General features: G+C 38.4%; 1 long non-coding RNA gene across 1 annotated transcript; it reads left to right on the top strand.

The window, feature by feature from the left end:
• The first annotated feature begins 2,964 nt into the window (after positions 1 to 2,964).
• On the top strand, positions 2,965 to 4,433 carry LOC127536550 (uncharacterized). The gene is made up of 3 exons (XR_007945576.1): positions 2,965 to 3,129; positions 3,858 to 3,967; positions 4,128 to 4,433. It is a non-coding gene; the product is annotated as an uncharacterized LOC127536550 (long non-coding RNA).
• The last annotated feature ends 19,335 nt before the right edge of the window (positions 4,434 to 23,768 follow it).

Raw genomic sequence — 23,768 nt, 5'->3', positions numbered from 1 at the left:
GAAACTTAATGTATGGACTGAATGATACTTACCTGCAACTGCTGTACAGGGGCTGGTCCCGACGCAGCGGCAATAAACAATTACTATTGGCAATGACTGAAAAGGCATAGGCTGAAGCACAGCTTATATCGCCTACCCTTATCACAACTTAAGTTTTCACGCTGAAAGGAAAAATGAAACAAAAATCCAGAGAAGCATTTTACAGAAGCTTACATTTTTGCCTTACAATAAATTTTTTAAATAAGATTCCATTAACTTGGCTTTAAGCTTTCTCTTAAATATAAATAATGAAGTGCAAGACTTCAGTTCATCCTCGAGAGCGTTCCACACATGTACACCTTGGAAAGAAAAACTTCTTAACTTTACATCAGCTCTTGCTTTAGACTTAGCAAACATAAATAATCCTCTAAGTTCATATGAAGCACTTTTCATTTTGAACAAGTTCTGAACACAGTTTGGAGCTCTGTCATTTTTAATTTTAAACATTAAATTGGCAATTTTATAGTCTACCAACTCATTGAATTTTAAAATTTTTGATTTGACAAAAAGGTTATGGGAATGCTGATTATATGTCGCTCTATTTATGAGACGAATCGCACGTTTTTGCAGTATAATAATCGGCTGAACAATAGTTTTATATGTTTTTCCCCATATCTCCACACAATATAACATATATGGTAGTATTAAAGTGTTATAAAGTAGATGCAGGGTCTTCGAACTAAGTATGAATTTTACTTTTTGGAGTAATCCCAGTGTCTTATACATTTTGGATTTAACATGTGCCACATGGGATTTTCAACACAACTTACAATCAATGATTATTCCTAAAAAGGTATTTTCATCCACCTGTTCTAACTGGACATTGTCAATGGTAATTTCCACAGGCTGATTTATTTCTAAATTACTAAAAATAATACATTTTGTTTTGTTTAGATTTAATGAAAGTTTATTTATATCAAACCAGCATTTTAAAATTTTTAGTTCAGCTTCCACTGTGTTTAGAAGTTGATCAATATTCTTTCCAGAACAAAATATATTGGTATCATCTGCAAATAAAATAAAATGCAAAAGGTTAGTCACTTTACAAATATCATTTATGTACAGTAAAAATAATTTTGGTCCCAATATTGAACCTAGTGGAATTCCATATACTATCTTTTGTAACTCTGATTTATTGTTTGATATTTGAACATATTGGTACCTATTTGTTAAATAATCTTTTATCCATTTATTTGCGATTCCTCTAATTCCGTAGCATTCTAATTTTTTCAACAGGATATTGTGATCAATAGTATCGAAAGCTTTTTTTAAGTCGACAAATATTCCTATTGCATACTCTTTGTTTTCTATAGCTGTAGTTATTTTTTCTACCATTTGCAGAATGGCCATTTCAGTTGATCTATTTTTCCTAAAACCGTATTGGTTGTCTGTTAGAATGTTATATTTTTCCAGAAAGCTTGCTAGTCTTTGTTCATAAAGTTTTTCTAAAATTTTTGAGAACTGAGGTAAAAGGGATATTGGCCTATAGTTGGAAAAACTATGCCTATCACCAGATTTGTAAATGGGTATGACTTTTGCTATTTTCATTTTTTCCGGAAATATACCTGATTGTAATGATTGATTGTAGATATAGGTTAGTGGTTTGACAATATGATAAATAATATTTTTAACTAATTTCATATCAATATCATTGTAATCAGTTGAGTTTTTACCTTTAAATAATTGGAGAATTTTGAGGACCTCATGCTCTTCAACATGTTTTAGAAACATGGAATTTATATTATTTTCGATAAGGTCCAATCCCACTCCTTCTTTAGATTCAGGTTCTTTTATTGTTTCTGCAAGATCATACCCCACTTTAGCAAAATACTTGATAATGCATCCAACACAGCAAACACAAGCCCCTACCATACATACATGCACACTGTACTGTACATATACACTGCCCGCCACATAGCTGTCATCAGCATAACATTTGTCCTATCCTTGGGGAATCTAACAGACTATGAAGCTCATCTGTGATTGAGATGGAGCCACTTGCAGCAACATGTAGACTATAGCCATACCTCATATATGTAGATTTATCATCCCCTTCAGCAGCTTTCACATTAATCACCTGTCAGGACAGTAGCAGCTGACCTCATACTGAATGCATGTATTTGTCTCTGACAAATGACAGAGAGCTAAACATTTCTCTCTCGATGCACAGCTCCGGACACATGCTTGTTACAGTATATGACACCAAAATGTATTTACAATGTAATGTACTGTATTTAACATGCATGAAACATGCAATAACATGAGTCTAAGATACCGCTTCTTGCATCAAAATGAAAGAACTATCTCTTAGACTCCCCATGTGTGTGTGTGTATATATATATATATATATATATATATATATATATATATAATGAAAGTCGATATATATATATATATATATATATATATATATATTATGGCATGCCGTTTAGGAAATTATATATATAATGAAACTTGATATATATATAATGAAAGTTGATATATATATAATGAAAGTCGATATATATATAACGAAACTTGATATATATATAATGAAAGTTGATATATATATAATGAAAGTCGATATATATATAATGAAACTTGATATATATATATAATGAAAGTCGATATATATATAATGAAACTTGATATATATATAATGAAACTTGATATATATATATATATATATATATATATATATATATATCGACTTTCATTATATATATATCAACTTTCATTATATATATATATCAACTTTCATTATATATATATATCGACTTTCATTATATATATATCAACTTTCATTATATATATATCGACTTTCATTATATATATATCAACTTTCATTATATATATATCAAGTTTCATTATATATATATATCGACTTTCATTATATATATATATATCAACTTTCATTATATATATATATCAAATCTTTTTTCCTACCGAGCCCCGGAAGGGACATGTCCGTATGGCGAAGCGACAATGAAGGACACTCACCCGGACGAGAATTTTATTGAGTTTTATTTTGAAATCGGCCTGAAATACACAGACATTCAAGCAGTGCGATGCGCTAAGAATCTGCCATGCAGACCAGCGATCCTGATAATGGTAAGTTTTATTTCTCCAACATCCTGCTGTTATCCTACTATGAATACGCTAGCTACAACAGTCCCACATCAGTATTATGAACGTTCCGCCAGCTAACGCGGTCCGGACACCGGATCACTGATTAGAGGTTGGCGTTGAACTATTGTTTGCCAGCCAGTTAGCCGCTGGTAAGCTAACAAGCTATGAAACAACTCCTTATAAAACCGGAGGAAAGCAGCAGCAATATTTCAGTCCAAGACCTGTATTCAGAACCTCCCACGCTGTTACACAATGACCCATTAATCATATTACTGAACTATATGGTTATCATTGAAATTTTCCTTGAAGAACCAGTGAACTCTTTGCGAACACATTTTAATTTATGTGTTGATTATGTTTCGTATCAGTAATACAAGTCTAAAAAACTGATTCAAATGATCAAGTTAACACAATGAAGTAAAGAGTACTGGTAATCTGCAGCTATTTTCATAATTTCAAGGTAAAATTCTGATGTGTGATTTTCTAGCTTTGCAGATGTGGAAATCCAATGCACTGATTTCTTATACACAGATGCTTTTGGTGTTTTTTGTTGTAAAATAAAACAAGGCATTTATCACTGTTGGAAATTATTACAGGTATTATTTGTAACACTTTCTAACATTGTATGGACAAAGCAATAAATCAGTTAATGGATAAAATCATTTGTATTACAGATGCTATCAACAGCATGTCTTGTTCATTTTATTTAGTTGTCGGCCTTGGATGATGAGGTCCAGTTACCAGGAGCACTAGTCTGCAGCTTAACTGGTTCCGTCCTGCAGCTCCTCCACGCTGTCCTCCTCTCTACAGACCAAATCAAGTAAGATCTGTTTAGACTATGCAGACATCAACATGATCAGTATGTTATCTTTTGACCCATCCTAAAATCACAAAATAGAACATTTACTTTAAGTTAACTGTGTTTATGAAAATAGAAAATAATTACTGACAACTAATACTTTTTGGATGCTTTTATGCAGGAAAAGGGAACCAGGAAGCTGCTGTGGATCCTCTGCAGTATCTGGAGAGGTCAGAGGAACGGTTCTTGGAACAGATCGGAAGACACCAAGACGTGACCTCTGCCATGCTCCAGAACATCCAGAAGATGAATGAAAACCTTGGTTGCACTGATGGGACGCATGGTGTCGGTGCTGGAGCAACTGTCCCAGAATTAAACTGCATTGTTGACTATTGGCTTTTCTAGAAAATAAATCTTTTTTAGTACTTCACCTGTTTTGTATTTTACTCATGCACTTTGGGTGAATAAACAGAAATTTGTGATGAGAGATGCAAATTTTGTCTATAATGTACAGAGACTTTATTCAGTGTTCAGTGCACACTTTTGTTACACACATTTTGACAGATAAGCAGTTGTGCTTTTCAAGCAGATTTTAGTCAGAAACATCAGTAGCATATATTGTTTTTTTTTTTTTTACTGTTACACCAATCTAGGTAGATAAACTGCACTACTGCAGCAGATATATTATTGAAATGTGCTTCTATTATGTGTCTACATACACTGCTCACAAATAGTTATTCAACTTTTGGGTGAAATTGATGGAAAATATAAAAAGTGCATGCTGTAGTGATATATCATAAAAGTAGGGTATTTAACTAGAAACATGCAATAGTGATTTCCTCATCTCAAAAAAAATTATTGAATCAAAAGCTAACAACAGTGGAGGGTATGTCACAATAAAAATGTCTCAGTTTGGACAGAACAGCAGCCTTCAGCTGAAATCCAGTACGATTGTGTCCCACCAGTGGCGTGATCATGGATGTGTCCAGGCAGCAGCTGACCTCTGCCTCGTAATTAGCCTTAAGACCAGCTATAAAGATAAACATAGATATTATCATTATCATCAATATATGGTGCAGTTGTTTAACCTTTAAGCTATGTAGGGATGCAAATGTAGTCGAAGCTAAGTAGCTAAGCTAATGCTAACACGTTCAGTGTTCAGAATCAAAACATCTCTAAAAATTACCTGTTTTCTCAAACGTAGTCGCCGTTCCCTGTGACAACCATGAAGATAGATAGATAATCACAGAAGAGCTCATCTGAAGAGCAAATGTCCAATCAGGTTCCTGTTTTTGTTTGCCATGTCCTTCCAGGGCTCAGTAGGAAAAAGTCTGAATATATGGAATGGAACTTTGAATAGATGGAATGAAAATCTGAACATTCTATATTCCGACTTTCATTATATATATATCAAGTTTCATTATATATATATCAACTTTCATTATATATATATCAAGTTTCATTATATATATATATATATCGACTTTCATTATATATATATATCAACTTTCATTATATATATATCAACTTTCATTATATATATATATATCAACTTTCATTATATATATATCAAGTTTCATTATATATATATATCAACTTTCATTATATATATATCGAGTTTCATTATATATATATCGAGTTTCATTATATATATATCAAGTTTCATTATATATATATCGACTTTCATTATATATATATCGACTTTCATTATATATATATCGACTTTCATTATATATATAATTTCCTAAACGGCATGCCATAATATATATATCGACTTTCATTATATATATATCAACTTTCATTATATATATATCAAGTTTCATTATATATATATCGACTTTCATTATATATATATCGACTTTCATTATATATATAATTTCCTAAACGGCATGCCATAATATATATATATATATATATATATATATATATATATAATGAAACTTGATATATATATATAATGAAACTTGATATATATATAATGAAAGTCGATATATATATATAATGAAACTTGATATATATATAATGAAACTTGATATATATATAATGAAAGTTAATATATATATATAATGAAAGTCGATATATATATATAATGAAAGTTGATATATATATATATATATATATATATATATATAATGAAAGTTGAGATATATATATATAATGAAAGTCGATATATATATAATGAAAGTCGATATATACTGAATGAAAGTCGGAATATATGGAATGAAAGTCGGAATATAGAATGTTCAGATTTTCATTCCATCTATTCAAAGTTTCATTCCATATATTCAGTCTTTTTCCTACTGAGCCCTGGAAGGACATGGCAAACAAAAACAGGAACCTTATTGGACATTTGCTCTTCAGATGAGCTCTTCTGTGATTATCTATCTGTCTTCATGGTTGTCACAGGGAACGGCGACTACGTTTCAGAAACCAGGTAATTTTTAGAGATGTTTTGATTCTGAACACTGAACGTGTTTGCATTAGCTTAGCTACTTAGCTTCGACTACATTTGCATCCCGACATAGCTTAAAGGTTAAACACATGCACCATATGTTGATGATAATGATAATATCTATGTTTATCTTTATAGCTGATCTTAAGGCTAATTACGAGGCAGAGGTCAGCTGCTGCCTGGACACATCCATGATCACGCCACTGGTGGGACACAATTGTACTGGATTTCAGCTGAAGGCTGCTGTTCTGTCCAAACTGAGACATTTTTATTGTGACATACCCTCCATTGTTGTTAGCTTTTGATTCAATAAATTTTTTTGAGATGAGGAAATCACTATTGCATGTTTCTAGTTAAATACCCTACTTTTATGATATATCACTACAGCATGCACTTTTTATATTTTCCATCAATTTCACCCAAAAGTTGAATAACTATTTGTGAGCAGTGTATGTAGACACATAATAGAAGCACATTTCAATAATTTATCTGCTGCAGTAGTGCAGTTTATCTCCCTAGATTGGTGTAACAGTAAAAAAAAAAAACAACAACATATGGTACTGATGTTTCTGACTAAAATCTGCTTGAAAAGCACAACTGCTTATCTGTCAAAATGTGTGTAACAAAAGTGTGCACTGAACACTGAATAAAGTCTCTGTAGATTATAGACAAAATTTGCATCTCTCATCACAAATTTCTGTTTATTCACCCAAAGTGCATGGGTAAAATACAAAACAGGTGAAGTACTAAAAAAGATTTATTTTCTAGAAAAGCCAATAGTCAACAATGCAGTTTAATTCTGGGACAGTTGCTCCAGCACCGACACCATGCGTCCCATCAGTGCAACCAAGGTTTTCATTCATCTTCTGGATGTTCTGGAGAATGGCAGAGGTCACGTCTTGGTGTCTTCCGATCTGTTCCAAGAACCATTCCTCTGACCTCTCCAGATACTGCAGAGGATCCACAGCAGCTTCCTGGTTCCCTTTTCCTGCATAAAAGCACCAAAAAAGTACTAGTTGTCAGTAATTATTTTCTATTTTCATAAACACAGTTAACTTAAAGTAAATGTTCTATTTTGTGATTTTAGGATGGGTCAAAAGATAACATACTGATCATGTTGATGTCTGCATAGTCTAAACAGATCTTACTTGATTTGGTCTGTAGAGAGGAGGACAGCGTGGAGGAGCTGCAGGACGGAACCAGTAAGCTGCAGACTAGTGCTCCTGGTAACTGGACCTCATCATCCAAGGCCGACAACTAAATAAAATGAACAAGACATGCTGTTGATAGCATCTGTAATACAAATGATTTTATCCATTAACTGATTTATTGCTTTGTCCATACAATGTTAGAAAGTGTTACAAATAATACCTGTAATAATTTCCAACAGTGATAAATGCCTTGTTTTATTTTACAACAAAAAACACCAAAAGCATCTGTGTATAAGAAATCAGTGCATTGGATTTCCACATCTGCAAAGCGAGAAAATCACACATCAGAATTTTACCTTGAAATTATGAAAATAGCTGCAGATTACCAGTACTCTTTACTTCATTGTGTTAACTTGATCATTTGAATCAGTTTTTTAGACTTGTATTACTGATGCGAAACATAATCAACACATAAATTAAAATGTGTTCGCAAAGAGTTCACTGGTTCTTCAAGGAAAATTTCAATGATAACCATATAGTTCAGTAATATGATTAATGGGTCATTGTGTAACAGCGTGGGAGGTTCTGAAAACAGGTCTTGGACTGAAATATTGCTGCTGCTTTCCTCCAGTTTTATAAGGAGTTGTTTCATAGCTTGTTAGCTTACCAGCGGCTAACTGGCTGGCAAACAATAGTTCAACGCCAACCTCTAATCAGTGATCCGGTGTCCGGACCGCGTTAGCTGGCGGAACGTTCATAATACTGATGTGGGACTGTTGTAGCTAGCGTATTCATAGTAGGATAACAGCAGGATGTTGGAGAAATAAAACTTACCATTATCAGGATCGCTGGTCTGCATGGCAGACTCTTAGCACATCGCACTGCTTGAATGTCTGTGTATTTCAGGCCGATTTCAAGATAAAACTCAATAAAATTCTCGTCCGGGTGAGTGTCCTTCATTGTTGCTTCGCCATACGGACATGTCCCTTCCGGGGCTCGGTAGGAAAAAAAGATTTGACATATATATAATGAAAGTTGATATATATATATATATATATATATATATATATATATATATATATATAATGAAAGTCGATATATATATATATATATATATATATATATATATATATAATGAAAGTTGATATATATATATAATGAAAGTTGATATATATATAATGAAAGTCAATATATATATATATATATATAAACTTTCATTATATATATATCAAGTTTCATTATATATATATCAAGTTTCATTATATATATATCGACTTTCATTATATATATAATTTCCTAAACAGCATGCCATATATATATATTTTTTTTTTTTGTTTCCTATTTGAGCAGAAATATTAGATGAAGTAAAAATCTGTCTACTTAAAACATTCATAATAACATTAGGAGTCAGCACACCAAATTTGGTGTTGATAGCTATTTTCCTTCTGAAGATATTTGTTCCACAAGATTTTTTGTATCTCGCCAAATCTGTTGCTACCATGGAAACTATAAAACAGACTTTAGATAAATGTAAAATCCTTCTACTAAATCTATCTTTCTTTGTGCCAAGTTTTGTGTTGATTGGTTGCATTGTTGAGAAATTATAACAAAATAAGTTGTTTAATAAATTAGGGTAGACTACCACCTTAACTGCTCTGGATGTCACAACTTTTGACGATTTGTGTGAGTTGTTAATCACGCCTGACGTCAGTGGGGTTACTGCTTTTGCTTCGGTATCTGGCTGGGTAAATATGTATGTATGTATGTGGGTGGGTGGGTATGTCCGGTCAGATATCTTACCAGAATGGCTTGCTGTTTAGGAAGTGGACGAATCTCGGCTGTGATTCTGTGGGAGAGGCTGTTTTCCAGTTAGTGGTTCCAGCTATGTTCCGTCCTTGGTGCTGAAAGTGGCACATGATGATAGTGGACACTTTGGTGTCAGGAAAACATATTTGCACACTTTAAAACATTTCTTCTGGCCACACATGAAGAGAGATGTATCTGCATTGATAAAAACCTGTCATGTGTGTCAGTTAACAGGAAAGCCAAACCAGTCTGTGACGCCTGCTCCTCTTCAGCTGATACCAGCCACGACTGTTCAGGTGCCTGAAGAAAGCTCTCGACCTTTAAATCTCAAGCCGGCAGTTCCACAGTCAGGCTGCCATAGAAAGCCAATGACGGCTCCAATGACTTTGAAAGCCGAGAGTTGGGATTGGAATAAAGTGCTGCTGACTATCCTGACAGTTGTAGTGTTACTGGCAATATTGGTCACTGCAGATTACTTCATTAAGGATCTGATTGACAGCAATTACTACTTCTGAAAATGCTTGGTCAAGTTCATAATTTTTACATTCTTAGGTCACCCAATCAGAGACTGGGTAGATGGTCTTTATTTCTGCAGGCATATGACCTTTGACCTTTGGAGTTCCTTTATAATGTTTTATCGATGCCTTGTGTGTTATGTTGTTGCTGCTCTGCTCTCCTCTCTCAATCTGCTTCTCAGGTACCAGGGTTGCCGAGAGTAGGTAGTCTGCACGACACTGTTGAGTGGACATAAACACTGGATTGGATTTGTAAATGCTTGTTCTTGTGCAACACTGGTTTTGAGGATTTGGTTTCTATAGTTATGGGTTAACACTAGCAAACCCAAGAGTGGATCAGTTGATACATATCACTATTGAACCCAGAGAAGAGCTACTTGGCACTAATCACTGGTTTATAGACGCTTTTGTTATGACAACGAGGCACTAGTGTGTGCATTACCACTTGAACCTGGGATTTCAAGTGTTGATCACCAGCCATTATCAGGGACAATGCTCACATTCCTCAGAAACGGTCCTCATTTCAAAATGAATAGACAGTAGCCAGAGCCATCTGGCACAGTTCTTGGAGTAAAAAAAACATGGGAAAACCTGGGTTTTCTAGTGTTAATTGGTATTTGGTCACTCTAATTTGGATTTGGTATTGGTGGTTTGGAGCCGGTGACTCCCTTGGAGCCCCGACTTTATGGGGTGGGGGGTGTGATGGCCCCCATGTGTATGTCTAATTGGGGGAACTAATAACATCTGTTCTTTACAAGGTGCTGGTGATTACTGAGATGTGGAGCACCTGGGCCCACGGCTCCACTTCAACTATATATACTTGCTTCCGGTGACCTGTCTTGGCTCTCTCTGCTCCCGGTTCCAGTCGCCTGAGCCGCATGCACCATTTGGTTTAGTTTCTTTTGTTAGTGCACCCTTCAACACCTCACACCACATCATTTCCACACAGCCACATACACACTACTGATATTACAGACAAGACACACTCCATGCTTGCAGTTATTCTTTGTTTATCTTACTTTAGTTTGTAATAAATTACTTGATTATTTTGGAAAGCGGACTCCTCCTGTCCTTTTGTCATGGCCAAAGTGCATTGACAAAGTGCTCGCATTTGAACTCACTCAGAATTTCACCTGACTGTCTACAATAGATGGCTACAGGTTGGATTCTGTATATTGTTGTTCAGAGGGCTTTAGGGTGAAGGCAAGAGATACTCTGGACAGTCACCTGTCTATTACATAGAGACAAACAATCACACTCACATTCAAACCTAAGAACATTAATATCTACATGTTTTTGGACTGTGGGACGAAGCCAGAGAACCTGGAGAAATAGCACACATGCACAGGGAGAACATGCAAACTCCATGCAGAAAGATCCCAAGCCCTGGCTGACTACCTATTTTATCTCTCAAGCTAAATGGAATGAGCTACTGCATTAAATATAAATCTATAATATAAGAGAACAGGTAAGTATGGATTTCTAGGCTTGGCTGATAACAGAAGATCCTTCATCACTGGAAAAAATACAAAAATAATTGGACTCTATGCAGCATGATGATTAGCTGCACTAAAGCCTCTCAAACAGACAGGCCTCATTCATTAAAGATAAGAGTTCATTAGCATTTTTTTTCTCCAAAAACCTTTGCATGAGAGGAAGGTTATCAACATACTGCAATCAAGAATTAAATTCCCCAGAAGATATTCTGAAAGACAATGGGAGGTTGCAAAATAGAGAGCAATTTGTATAATAAAGAACTGACTACAGGGGAAACCTTGTTCAGGGAAACAATATGTAAAGAGGTTGTTATTAAAATTAACATGTTTTTCTGCTTTAGTATGTCTTATGGCTTTTATTGCAACAATTTACTTGTTTGTTTTTTCGTACAGTTTCTATCATGGAGACAGTGCAGTATTTCATCTTTCAAAGCAGTCTAAAGCCACCATGGTTCCACATTTATGAGTTGCCATATTCTCCATCAGTAATTCATGTAAACAGTGTGAGCATGTAAAACAGCAAGCACAGTCATTTATTCCGGTTACATATACACACAGTCAGCCTTGCTGTCTACTATAATACATTGTGGCTGAGTGCAGATTTGTCAAGCCCGCACTCTCAGTCACAACATTCAACTCCAGCCAGAGTCTTTGATCACAGTCTGTGACCAATTCAGCTCAGTCCCCATGCTAAGTGGTAATTGTCAAAAACATTGTGTTGTCTTTTTTTAATTGTAGAAAAATTCTAAATGTTTTTAATGGCCACATGTTTATATACTGATTCAGGACTGTAGCTTCATGGTGCCGTAAATAATCAGGATGACTCAATGTCATTGCATAGTGCTGACTAAAGCAACCAATGAAGGAGCTAATGAAGTGTGGTTTTAAGGACAGAGTTGGTTATCTGTTGCTGAAAGTCCCGTGTAAAAGCTATGTGTCGTATTTTTGCTTGTTTTTCTGCGTTAGGACATCATACCGGAAAAGAGATTTGATGCATCTTGGTGATGAAATTGTGCATTTTGAGTAACACTGTCAACAGCATGCAGAGTTTCATGCTTTACTGTCAGTCAAGTGTTAACGGATAAAGACAGACAAATAACACTCACACATTTTCAGACATATCATTGTTGTTGCTTGTTTGCGAAATAATCTATGAATTCTAAAATTTCACTGTAGCCTGGTATACTCTTTAGAGTAGCATTACCTTCATGATCAAAGTGACAAGTAAAAGTGTGGTGTTCCAAAAATATTCCTTTAAAATTTGTATAAACAATTAGTATTGTCTTTGCGAGTGACAATACACTCCAGACCATAGATGTCAAACTCTGGCCAGCGGGCCAAATTTGGCCTGTAGTGTAATTATATTTGGCCTGCAAGGCAATACCAAATGACTACTATAACTGGTCCACTGGCATTACACAGCACATGTATCGCTAATAATCCATACCCCAGAATGCTCTACTGGTGTTTTGGTGCATCAATCAGCTTTCCAGTGTCACTGAAAATGCTGTGAGCTAAACAAATGCAAATCAGAGTGGTGGGTGGGTGTCTGCGGTGGGAGGGCTGGTGGGTGTGGAGGGTGTAAGGTAGGGGGTTGGGGGTGGGGATTGACTTTTCACACTTGCACTGTTTTTAGAGAAAAAGGACCCTACACAAACAAAACTATACAGTTTATACTTTATTTGAATCAGGGTTCATACAGCTTTTATAAAAGTAAAATCAAAGTGCATCACAGGCACTTAATACTGTCAAAATCCTACATCTCAAACACCATGCAGAGCAGCATGACTACAGTCACCTTTTCTCTTGTGTTGCTTAACTGTACAGTGGATGTGTTTGTCCCACATCTGCCAGCAATGCCCTCAACAGGGAGAAATGATGACATGAGGTGTCTGTTTCCCTCAAGTTCCAAATTTCTACAGATTTTCCATAAAAATGTCTGTTGGGATGGGGATGAAGCCTGGAAACTCCTGCAATTACATGTCTATATATAGTACTCACTTATCTGACATTAATAGCTGTGAACTGCTTCATAATGGCTGGTCGTGGTTCTGTCAGAGGTTCAAGGAAGGATTCCTTAAAACACACCACCCAGCATATACATATGCTGACCTTTCTGCTCTTGATCCATCATTTAAATATGTTACAAGTTTGCATGAAATGGGAAAATGATCAACTGTAGTTACAGTGTTCAGGGTACATCTGATGATATATTGTCAACATTGCATGCACACTACCAGACTGAAGTTTGGACACACCTTCTCATTCATTGGTTTTTAGTTTATTTGTATTGTTTCTACATTGTAGATTAATACTGAATATTAACATTTTTTATTTACAACATAATTTCATATGTATATATGTACTGAATGAGAAGGTGTGTCCAAACATTTGACTGGCAGTGTAGATCAAGCTCATCCAAGATGATATGACAGCCACATCACTGTAAGGGGCAAAGCCTTTTCTTCTCTTGATCAAAGAAGCTCATCTTGCAGGCACAGAGAAAATCTGTTGGCCTGGAGAAGTCTGCTACTTTCAGAAATGCTGCGTCACTGTCGTCATCACGTTAGAGTTGCTAACAATTGGACAATCACATGCGTCGTCTCGCAAGAACCGCACAATACACAAACGGACAAAGAAGTCGTCTTTGTTATGTGAGTTTCTACAATGGCGGCCCGGTATCACCAGTCCGACTCACTACAGGCTCCTCGTATGGAACAGCCTGGACATGACCAACTGGTTCCAGTCAGACCCACGACAGACACTGAGAAGAAACTGTTGAGGGTTATCAGCGGGCTGTCGGCCAGAGAGCACCGCTGGAAGAGAAGCAGGAGGAGAAGCTGAAGAAAAAGCTGGAGGAGAAGCTGGAGCAGAAGCTGGAACGGTGTCCGAGTTGCAGGAGAGGATGTCTGCCATGGAAGCCCAAATAAACACTTTCTCCGGAAAAGAGGAGAGCACAGTCCTAAAATTGTGGTAAGGATATATTCCATTTGTAGGATATTTTTTAGTGAGTTTTGGTACAATTTTCTGAATTGGTAACATTAAGCAGTGATATCATGTCGTCCTCCATCTTTGTTCACAAAGGTGACTTTTTTTTTGCCATTTTGTATAGGTAGATTTCACTGACGTCACACTTCTGGGTCAGTAAGTAGCTCAGCGCCATTTTGAGTGGCCAACTTTGTTGAGTCCGTGACTGGAGTTTATCTTTTAGCCTAATATTTGTTGGCTATGGCTGCCACTCAGCTGAAAAAGTATATCAACACACTTGATAGCACTTCGAAAGACCGATATCAGAGGAAGTTGGAGTTAATTGATGGAATCGATCCTCATCAAGTTACACAGAAGGACTGGACAAGCACCTACAACGGCCTGCCTGAAGTGACCTACTATGACATTGTGAGCTACCTCGTTTATACACAGAGTGCATACAGTATGGATCAGATGAAGGCATACAAATCCCTCAAGGCTTACAACCAGTTTGTTTGTGGTTGGGTGAGCGATGTTGTTCATCTCAAGGCTGGTGACCTGGTCGTTATCAGTGCTAAGGTAAGCCCCAGTTTCACCTACTCAACTTACTGGGTCATAGATCTGAGATTATATATTTAATATCACTTGAACTCAAATAATTGAGGTTAATTAACCATATTTTCGTAGTTGTAACCAACCAGAGTGTATCTAATCTCATTGTTTTACCAATGACCAGCAGGGAGAGGCAGCTAGGCTCATAGACTGAGGTGGAGTGGGCTACAAGTGGGCTACTTTGATGTGAATGGAAACATTACTTTAAACTGAACGGGAGCTAAAAAAAACAAAAAAAAAACAACACAAAACATGTACCAGTCATGAAGTGATCAGAGCAAATCCTTGTGTGAGGAGAAGGTATGAAGTCTTTCCTATTGATCCTGGCAAGCCAAGTGTGGTGCCTCAGCCGGCTGAGTTTCCTTGTCTGTTCACCCTCGGCAAGCCTTATTGTGGGAATTCTAAAGAAGCTCCGTTTAACTGGGCCTGCTGCCCTGTTGTGGCAGCCGTGGACACAACAGGCATGAACCATTCTTGTCCAGAGTCACACTGCAAACTATATTTATCTTGCTCAATACTTATCTTGCTCGCTGACTCCTGACCGCAACACTCCACACAATATGGCAGACCCGGAAGTGTGACGTCATGTGAAACCTATCTATTTTTAGGAACACGGGTGAGGATGTTTATTCTTTTTTCTTTTTCTTTTCTTTTTTTGTGAGAAATAATGTTTACTGTAAGCATGCATAATAATTCTTTGTCAGCTGAATGAACACAATTGTTATACTGTAGATTGTAAACCATGCATGTATTCATTCATTCAAATTGTGTCTGCTAATTTCAAACTGTTTTAAATGACTTTACAGTTGACTCTACCGTTGTTCTGCTGTGAGCAGTAAATGAATGTTCTGATTTTTTTCACAGACTGGGCTCGCCTCACAATGAGGCAGTCAGGACATACACTGCGAAAAAAATTAAAGGAACACTTTTTAATCTAAGTATTGCATCAAATCAGTGAAACGTGGGATACTGATCTGGTCAAGTAAGTAACTGAGGGACTTTTTAGTCAGTTTCAGCTGCTTTGGTGTTCATAAAATTAACAACAGATGCACTAGAGGGGTAACAATAAGACAACCCCCAAAACAGGAATGAGTTTACAGGTGAAGGCCACTGACATTTTCTTCCTTCCTTATGTTTTCTGACTGTTTTTCACTAGTTTTGCATTTGGCAAGGGTAAGTGTCACTTCTGGTAGCATGAGGTGATACCTGGACCCTACAGAGGTTCCACAGACAGTCCAACTCCTCCAGGATGGCACATCAATGCGTGCCATTGCCAGAAGGTTTGCTGTGTCTCCCAGCACATTCTCAAGCGCATGGAGGAGATTACAGGAGATAGGCAGTTAGTCTGGGAGAGCTTGACAGGGCTGTCGAAGGTCCTCAACCGATCAGCAGGACAGGTATCTGCTCCTTTGTGCAAGGAGGAACAGGATGAGCACTGCAATAGCTCTACAAAATGACCTCCAGCAGACCACTGGTGTGAATGTCTCTGATCAAAGGGTCTGGAGAAGCCATGGAGAACATTATGCTGCCTGTAACATTGTTAAGCATGACCGGTTTGGTGGTGGGTCAGTGATGGTGTGGGGAGGCATATCCATGGAGGGACGCACAGACCTCTACAGGCTGGACAATGGCATTCTGACTGCCATTAGGTATCAGGATGAAATCTTTTGTCCCATTGTCAGACCCTACATTGGTGCAGTGGTCCTGGATTCCTTCTGGTGCACGACAATGTCCAGTCTTATGTGGTAAGAGAACTCATGCAGTTCCTGGAGGATGAAGGAACTGATACCATTAGCTGACCCCCATGCTCACCTGACCTGAATCCAATAGAACACCTTTGGAACATTATGTTTTGTTCCATCCGACACCATCTGCTCCTCAGACTGTTCAGGAGCTCAGCGATGCCCTCGCCCAGTTCTGGGAGGAGATACATCAGGACACTATCTGTCGTCTCATTCAGAACTTGTCCCGGCATCGTCAGTCATGCATACAAACACATGGAGGCCATACAAACTACTGAATACCATTTTGAGTGGCTGCCAAGGAATTTCAGCAAGATGGACAAGCCTGCCACATCAGTTTTTCACTTTGATTTTGGGGTGTCTTGAATTTAGCCCTCTTGGGGGGGTTGATAATTTTCATTCCCATCAAACAATGTGGCACTTTTCATTCCTAACACATTATCCAGTCCATATCAATGCTAATATCCATTTTTTTCCCGTATTGAAATATGATGTATTTTCAAAGTGTTCCTTTAATTTTTTTGAGTAGTGTATTTAGTTAAAACTTTGGCTGCAAGTCCAGATGTGGAGGAAGTGGAGACAGATGTCTTTCTATGTAAGTATCCTGTATAAAATTTTTCAAAGTTATCTGACTTCATCAACAGCAACAAAAGCTAACATAAACTGAAAACAGCAGGAAATAATAATAATAAAGCTAATAACGGCTTCATTTAACTGTTTTCCAGCTGCTTGTAAAATGCATTTTGAAACTCTACAGAGGAACTACTGGCGGATCAGGTGGAGGCCATGAAGTCTTCTGCTCGGAGTCGCCAGAGAAGAAAGAGTGTAAAAGATATTAGTTTGATTCATTCCATTGTGTGTTTCAAATAAAATGTGGTTAGAATATTATTGCCAGTCACTATGACATTATTTTTCTGTTACATTAGTAAATGTATTGAATTCCTGTACTGATTGTCTTCACAGCTGCTGGACGCCAGGAACATGGTCTTTGCTCCACATAAAGAGGACTTATGGAAGGGCATCACAGCATGATGTCAGATCAGAATCAGAATCAGAATTGGTTTTATTGCCAAGTAGGTTATTACACTTACAAGGACTTTTCTCTGGTGTTCTTGGTGCAAGTACAGATACATAAAATAAAATTGTAATTAAAGAGATTTAAGAAATATGGTTAAAATAGACAAGGTATGTGCAGTTACTATGCAGTAGTAATTAATATAGTCAACAGAGCTGATTTGCAGTGGCACGGGCAGTGTTTATCAGCGATGCAGCAGAGGGGAGGAAGCTGTTCCTGTGGCGAGAGGTTTTAGTGCTGATGGACCGCAGCCTCCTGCCTGAGGGGAGGGGTTCAAAAAGTTTGTGACCAGGGTGAGAGGGGTCGGCCAAGAGCTTGGCTGCACGCCTTAAGAGCTTAGAGGTGTACAGATCCTGGATGGATGGCAGGTTACATCCAATCACCTTCTCAGCAGAGCGGATGATGCGCTACAGCCTGCTCTTGTCCCGAGCGGTGGCTGCAGGGTACCAGACGGTGATGGAGGAGGAGAGGATGGACTCTATGATGGCCGTGTAGAAGTGCACCATCATAGTCTTTGGCAGGTTGAACTTCTTCAGCTGCCTCAGGAAGTACATCCTCTGCTGTGCCTTTTTGGTTATGGAGGTGATGTTCATCTCCCACTTCAGGTCCTGGGAGATGATGGATCCCAAAAAGCGGAAAGACTCCATGGTGAGCACTGTGGAGTCAGAGAGCATGATGGGAGCAGGGGGGGCTGTGTTCCTCCTGAAGTCCACCACCATCTCCACAGTCTTCTGGGCGTTGAGCTCCAGGTTGTTCCTGCTGCACCAGGTCACTAAGTTGTCTACCTCCAGCCTGTAAGCATCTGGAGTTGGGTTGTGGGGAATAGGGCCGGTGTGAAGAGGTGGGCTGGAGGTGTGAAGTGGGGGGATGGGGTCATCAGCTGACCATTGCCTTTCAAAGCGAGAGTAGAACTTGTTCAACTGGTTTGCTTCGTGCAGGTCGTTGGTGGAGTGAGGGGACAATGCCTTGTAATTGGTTATTTTTGGCAAGCCTTTCCAGACAGAAGCGGAGTCGTGAGCAGAGAACGGTTGTTGGAGTGACTCTGCATACTGCCGTTTAGCAGCTCTCACTGCTTTGTCAAAATCATGCTAAGCTGCCCTGAAGCTGTCTATGTCCCCACTTCTGAACGCCCTTTCCTTCTCCAGCCTGAGTGATCCGAGCTTTGCGGTGAACCAGGGTTTGTTGTTGTTGTAAATCACCCTAGTGCGTGAAGTTACACAGCTGTCCTCACAGAAGCTGATGTATGACATCACCGCGTCTGTGTACTTGTCCAGATTGTCGGTGGAAGTCTTAAAAACTTCCTTATCGGTAGAGTCCAAGCATGCTTTTAGTTGAGTCATGAGGAGGACGGCAGCATTGACGGGGTGTGTGGATGGATAGTACGGCCTCCATCCTTCCACAGCCAGGACTTATCCAACTTGTATGCTGCCCTACAAGTGAGGCTTGAGGCAGATGTGAGGAACACAGCTGGACATCACAGGCGTTTTCACAGTGGACAGCCGTCTGACAGACTGAAGCCACATAAGTATGACACAGCAGCGGCAAAGAGACATTTTAAGCCAGAGCTGATGCCTGAGACCAGCTCGGAGTGAGAGATGGACTGGTTTTAGGTTTTAATTTGTTTTGAAATGTGTGTGTGTGTGTGTGTGTGTGTGTGTGTGTGTGTGTGTGTGTGTATATATATATATATATATATATATATATATATATCTCATTTTTGTAAATGTTCTTTCCTTTTTTTAAAGAACATTTTATCTTGTTGTAATTTTAATTTTGGATTTTTGGGACTCTTGCAATCTATACTGTTCAATAAAGCTCTTGTTTTTCAAAATTATCAACATGTCATATTTTTTCCTTCCCAATAAATTGTCATTGATTGTAGGATAGCTCATTGGTTAACAATAACAAGTATGTAAGTTAACTAATTTTACACTTTACATGACTCGTATTTATTAAAGTGTTAATAATAATAATAATTACTATTATTATGAGCGGGCGTGAGGAGGTGGGGGATGGGGGGAGGGATTTCATGGCCCAGGGATTGACCAAATACCAACAGATGTATCAACCAATCATGACACAGTATTTTTTTGCAGCCATGTCTTGTTTCATCCAATCGGTGTCCTGAGTCACAGGAGATGGGCAGGCTAGATGCTAATTAGTTTTCACACCTCTGCCTTACCCAAGGTGTGAAGTATCACTCCCCCCTTGCCCCACACACCCACCCCCCAATCCCACAAACATGTTCTGTTTAAGGCCGTTCACAGCCCCCGCTGACTGGCTGTTGACAGCCTGTGAACAGCCAATAACTGTGGGGAACTAGCTCGGTTTTCCGGAATTCACAGGGTCGATAATCTGGCTTTTCATGCAGTGGGTGGGAAGCAGAATATTTGTTTACAAATGTAAAAGACAGACCTGTTTGTCTTGTACAGTGGGGATCGAAAGTTTAGGCACCCCAGGTAAAAATTTTTATTAATTTGCATAAAGAAGCCAAGAAAAGATGGAAAAACTTCCAAAAGGCATCAAATTACAGATGAGACATTCTTTTAATATGTCAAAAAAGATAGATTTTATTTACATCATTTACACTTTCAAAATAACAGAAAACACAATAATTGTGTCTGCAAAGGTTTGGGCACCCTGCAGAGTTAATACCTTGAACTGCCCCCTTTGGCAAGTATCACAGCTTGTAAACACTCTTTGTAGCCAGCTAAGAGTCTTTCAATTCTTGTTTGAGGTATCTTTGCCCATTCTTCCTTGCAAAAGTCTTCCAGTTCTTTGAGATTTCTGGGCTGTCTGTCACGCACTGCTCTTTTAAGGTCTATCCATAGATTTTCAATTATGTTGAGGTCAGGAGATTGTGAAGGCCATGGCGAAACCTTCAGTAAGTCCATCAAAGCCATCTGCAAGGCCACCATGCCCACCCAAGCAGCCCTCAAGTCCACCCTGCCCATATAAGCAGCCTGACTGCCCGCCCCAAGGGCACCTGAAGCCACCCTACCCATATAAGCATCACCCAAAACCACCGTGCCCATACCAGCAGCCTCTTGATGTAATCCACCATGGATTTTGAGGTGTGTTTAGGATCATTATCCATTTGTTGTCAGGATTCTGCATTTGTTGTTATCTTTTCCTGTTTTTTCCTTCTGTGTTCTGGTCTCTCTGTCTCCCTCTGTCTGTTGCTTTCTGCTTTCTCTGTTTTTGGTTTCTGATTGTTGTCACCTGATGCAATCAGCTCAGATTCATTTCACCTGTTTCCCCTCTGTATTTAAGCCCGGCCATTGTTCTCAGTGGTCGCTGGCTCATTTGTCTTGGACTCACCTCGTTCCCGTCTCTGCTCCCTCCTTTCCCCTGGATTATCTGCTCACAGGATTTCACTGTTTCCCCATTTTGGATTTCATCTTTGGACTCAATGATTTTCATTTGGCCATCAGTTTGTTTGTTTTGCCGTCTGCCTTAGTTCCTGCTTTGTGAGTATTTTTCCTCTGTTTTGTAGTTTGCTGCTGTTTAGTTCTAGAAGCCATCTCAGTCTTGTTTTCAGTTAGTCGTTGTTTTATTTTAATAAACCTTTTTTCATAAAGTAAGGCCGACTGTCTATTGTGTCTGCATTTGGGTTCATCATACTCCACAGCCCTGACATTTGTAGAATCCATCCTCTCTTTAACTTCAGCTTTTTCACAGATGGCATCAAGTTGGCATCCAAAATTTGCTGAAATTTTATTGAACCAATTTTTCCTTCTACTTGTGAGATGTTCTCTGTGCCACTGGCTGCAATACTACCCCAAAGCATGATTGATCCACTTCCATGCTTAACAGTTGGACAGAGGTTCTTTTCATTAAATTCTGTGCCCTTTCTTCTCCAAACCTACGTACCTTAGCTCATTCCGGCCAAAAAGTTCTATTTTAACCTAATCGGTCGACAGAACTTGTTTCCAAAATGCATCAGGCTTGTCTATATGTTCATTTGCAAACTTCAAACGCTGAGGACATCGAGGTTTTCCTCTGATGACTCTTCCATGAAGACCATATTTGTACAAGTATCTCTTTATAGTGGAATAGTGTACCACAACTCTAGTATCTGCCAGATCTTTCTGGAGGGATCGTGCAGTCAAACGTGGATTTTGACTTGCTTTTCTCACAATCCTGCGAGCTGTTATGTCTGATCCAAAGTAGTTTAAATCGTTGTGAGTACTCACAATGACCATCGTTGAGTAGTCAGATGAGGTTTTGCGTTGATCATTGAAATAATAGCCCTGGACACACCTCACAGAGGTTTAAAAGCTGAGGCAACACCAACCACCACCAGAACTGAAGAAGCCTCTTGGATGAGAGGTGAAACGTCTTCAAGTAACTTTCTTAAAGTCCAGTGGATTGATTTAAACTACTTTGGATAACCATGACCTGGATGAATGAGAACCTACAGACATGTTCTGTCTAATATTTTTCTTGGTCTTCCAGATATTGCTTTACCTTCTACTGTTCCTGATGACTGTCATTTCTTAACTACATTCCTAAATGAGGATTTTGGCATCTGAAAACTCTTTGCTATCTTCTTATAGCCTTCTCCTGCTTTGTGAGCATCAACTATTTTCAGTGTCAGTGTTCTAGACAACTGCTTAGAAGAACCCATGGTGCTGATTACTGGGGCAAGGTCAGATGAGTCTGGGCATTTAAAACCTTGGAGATTGACATCACCTGGTCTTTCAGCCCGATCTCACGAGGATTCGTGAAACTGTCACGTAAGTTTTAGTTTCGGTTTCGTGCGCACCAACACGATTTCGTCATGTTTTTCGTGCCGCTCACCACGAAATGCGCACCAATGTATTTTAAACGGCGGACTTTTCGTGCCACCCAGAACGTATTTCAAACGAATGTGTGTATTATATTTTTAATGTAAAACCATGGCGAATCCAACGCTATATTTTGCATGACATCGTCCCTAACCATAACCCTAACCATAACCATAACCCGGTGGTACACTTACCTTTTTTTTTTTTTTTTTTTTTTTTTTTTTTTTTCCCCAATTTGCATAGGAATTTCAAGAATGTCCGGCGGCCGGCGGCCGCAAACGCGATCACACAAGCAGTATACGCCGATGGACAGCTTAGATCGTCATGAATCCGCTGGTATAAACCACTTTCAGCTGTGATTACCACAGCGGGTTTCGTTGTGAGCAACACGAAAAACATTTCGTGGTGAGCGGCACGAAAAACATGACGAAATCGTGTTGGTGCGCACGAAAAAGAAACAAAAAATTTACGTAACAGTTTCACGAATCCCCGTGAGACCGTGTTGGGTCTTTCCAGATGATGACACTGTCATGTCTCAGCTTTCCAAAGGGGGTGGTGCATGTTATAAACTCTGCAGGGTGCCTAAACTTTTGCAAACACCATTATTGTGTTTTCTGTTATTTTGTAAGTGTAAATGATGGAAAGAAAATCTTTTTTTTTTTTTTTTTTTTTTTTTTTGACATATAAGAATGTCTCATTTGTAATTTGATGCTTTTTGGAGATTTTTCCATCTTTCCTTGGCTTCTTTGTGCACATTAATACAAATTTTTACCTGGGGTGCCCAAACTTTCGATCCCCACTGTATGTGGAGTACAACATTAGATGACACCGTGAAAAGTACAAGGACCTGGACATGACTCAAAGGTGCCAGAAAGTAGAGGAGATGAAAAGAAATTTGGTTTCACAACAGACAATGTTAAAAAGAAAGCCACATCACAAAGTGAGGCTGCTGTAAAGGTTAGTTTTCTTGTCGTAGAGATCGCAAAATCAGCCCGGCCTTTCAATGAGGGAGAGTTTGTGAAAAAGTGCATGATGAAAGTTTGTGATGTCATGTGCCCAGAGAAAAAGCAAACATTGTCAAATGTGAACCTTAGTAGAAACACAGTAGCTGATCGCACATGTGATCTAGCTACCAATCGATATGACCAGCTGATGGAAAAGATTTTGTTGTGTTCTCCCTTGCTGTGGATGAGAGCAGCGACAGATCTGATATGGT

This window comes from Acanthochromis polyacanthus, chromosome 12 (genome assembly GCF_021347895.1).
Source record: "Acanthochromis polyacanthus isolate Apoly-LR-REF ecotype Palm Island chromosome 12, KAUST_Apoly_ChrSc, whole genome shotgun sequence".
In the NCBI taxonomy this organism is placed as follows: domain Eukaryota; kingdom Metazoa; phylum Chordata; class Actinopteri; family Pomacentridae; genus Acanthochromis; species Acanthochromis polyacanthus.
The sequence above is the reverse complement of the archived record's forward strand: the minus strand, read 5'-3'. Positions and strand labels throughout refer to the sequence as shown.